Source organism: Octodon degus, unplaced genomic scaffold (assembly GCF_000260255.1).
Source record: "Octodon degus isolate 3935 unplaced genomic scaffold, OctDeg1.0 scaffold00118, whole genome shotgun sequence".
Lineage (NCBI taxonomy): Eukaryota > Metazoa > Chordata > Mammalia > Rodentia > Octodontidae > Octodon > Octodon degus.
Genome location: NW_004524694.1, coordinates 2,744,465 through 2,747,567, shown reverse-complemented (window position 1 = coordinate 2,747,567; position 3,103 = coordinate 2,744,465).

The window sequence follows — 3,103 nt, the reverse complement described above, 5'->3', positions numbered from 1 at the left end:
AGAGAGAGAGAGAGAGAGAGAGAGAGAGAGAGAGAGAGAGAGAGAGTTTTGACCTGTGCTTTCAAATCAGTTACACTCAGTCTTTGCTTCCCACTTTGGCTTTGTGCTAGCTGTTCTGGATGAGTGGACATTTTGGTACTTATAAGCTATTCTATCCTTTTCTTAGGGCCAATTAAAAACTACCAGCCAAAACAGCATCAAAGGGATTTAGAATTAGTCACATCTGCTCTGTGCTTTATGGAAGGGTTCTCAGAGTCTTGGATAACTATCACTGTTAAGAAACCATCTGATGAGATTTCTATTGCAGTCCTAGATTCCCACATGTATCTCCTTTCCTTACTGGAACTCTGAAGCCCTCCACATTATAGCTGTATCATCTGGGTCTCTTGATTTCATTATGGCTCCCATCACAGGGTCATAGATACAATAGTTCATCTTTATTGTCAGCTTGTTTTTGAGCACTGAGGATTGAACCCAGGGCCTTTGCACTGAGCTACAATGAGCAACCCTTTATATATATATATATTTTTTATTTTGAGACAGACTCTCACTAAGTCTCTAAATTGCCTAGGGTAGGGTTAAACTTGTGATCCTTCTGCCTCAGCTTCCCAGAGTCCTGAAATTAGAAGCATGTACCACCATACCTGGCTCTAGGCTGTCAATTTGATTGAATTGAGAGATGATGAGGAAATTAGTAAAACACATTTATGGGTATGTCTACGAGTGTGTCTAGAGACCATTAGCATGTGGGTCAGCAGACTGAGGTGGGAAGACCCCCTCTGAAAGTGAGTAGCATTGCCCAGTAAGTGAGGGGCCCAAATGGTGCAAGAGCAGAAGGAGGAAGCCCACCAGCTACCATTAGTTTTTCATCTAGTTTCTTCTGTCTTTCAATGTGAGCTCACAGTGGTGACTTTCCACTAAGCTTCCAGGCCTTCAGCCTCAGGCTGGGACTACAGCTTTGGTTCATTTTGTTCCATGGCCTCCAGATCATAGAATGAGATGCCACTGGTTCCTCTTAGTCTCTGGCAAACAAACAGTCATTGTGGGGCTATCTACCCACTGATCATGTAAACTAATCTAATAAATCCCTTTCCTACTTACAGACTAATTTTGTTCCTCTAGCGAACCCTGACAAATACAGAGTTTGGTACCACATGCCAGAGAATTAGAATCAATCTCTTTCGTTGGCTTTGCAGTTTCTATTGTTGACTATCTAACTTGATTAGACCTATAGATTCTCCTGATCACAGACTGTACTGATGGTCCATGTGTGAACTGTTTAAAGAGATACACAATGTAAATAAAGCTTGTAATCCTAATTCACCACTTGTGAGAGTCCATTTAGTGACTCTTTTGACTATTTTCTTTAAAATGAAGGAATATAATGATGCTGTCGGGTTGCTCCTGGCATCCCTGGACAAAATAAAGATGAAAAAAATGAGCCCAGATTTTTAATTCCAGATGCATGTGAAAAATCTGAAGGCTTGAAAGGGTGTCCTGAAGGACAATCTTCTCAACTGTAGAATAAGGCTGTCTTAGTCATTTCTTCATGATTGAGACAAATATCCAACACCTGCAAATTAAAGGAGGCGAGGTTTATTTTGCTTCACAATTTATAGAGTCTTCAATCCACAGTCAGCTGACTCCAAGGCAGAATGCCAGGGTTAGAAGGATCTGCGTAGAGGAGAGCTGCTCTTCCCATAGCAGACAGGAAGTAGAGAGATCAAGAGAGGAGCCAGGAAGGGAGCGATAGCCTTCCGGGTCATCCCTGCAGTGACACATCTTTTCCAGCCAAGCCCTACCTCCTAAGAGCAAGTCAGCTGTAAGGCCTCTATAAACCAGTGACCTCCAAAGGTCACACCTATGATTGCTTGAGGTTTAAGTGGACATCTAGATAGAAGCCATAACCAGGTCTAAAGTTGCTGAAAACAAAATGCAAGACCTCATCCTGTGTTGACCAAATTATAACCCAAGTTCAACTCTCAGCCTGAAAAGGTAAAATGAGGGCACTGATTGTAAACTGTGATAGACATGGATGGGAGGACGCTGAAGAAGCTGGGAACATGGAATTCCTCAATTTTATTTTTCCAGAGGCAGTGGCCTCCCCACCCTCAGAGGCATTGGTGTTCCTACCCTCGTGCCCTGTGGTGTTGGTCTCTCTGCCTCTGCCTGAGAGAACTGATTCTGCAATTGCCTATGAAAGCACTAATGACCTACATACCTTAGTTACCAAGCAAGATAATGCAATGCTCCTCAGAACCCACCCTCACCACCTACTTTTTTCTCTAGGTTTATAACCAGACTCAAGTGTCAGCAAGTCCATGGAAATGGGTATACAGATGACTCCTGAGGAACAGCACTGTACTCCAAAAGAACTTCTTGAATTTTCTATTTCATTCAACCATACACCTGAGGAATATATATATATATAGAGAGAGAGACTTTAAAGACATGGGAAAATGGTAGAAGAAAAATAAAATTGGATCAAGCTTGATTTGTTGATACAGGCCATTAAGTAGAGATTCTGGGTTGAATGTTGCAGCTCATGGAGTTTAAGAGAAAGGTGCTAATTGTCTATTTGGTTAGTTGGCTGAAATATGAATCAAACATCGGCCTACTAAGAATGAGCTGGTAATGTGTGATATCCCCTACTTTGCTGTTGATTAAAGAATAAGAGCTTTAGAGAGATTATCATGGAGTCAGCCTGTCAGGTAAAGCCTACTGCTCACTGAGAGAGTCCAGATGTGCCCCCAGCTACTACCTTAAGAAACAGATTTGTAAGGGGAATGTGAGCACCCTTGAAGAGCTCTGTCATGGCTCTTCTCCATGTGCCAGACTTCACAGAGAGGACTGACTGCAGTCACTCCATGCAGTGAGTATACTTGGATCCCAGAGGGGTGGAGACAAAGTAAAATAATGGACAGCAAAGACAAAGCAATGACCTGAATGGCTGGACTTCTGTAAGTTTGGCATTTGGGAAGCTGTGGTTTGTCAACTTAGATTTAGAAAGGCCATGTCTCAAGGTAAAAAATAAGAGAAGAGCTCAGGATGTAGCTCAGTGTGAAGGCCCTGGACTCCATCCCCAGTACTGCAAAAAGAAGAG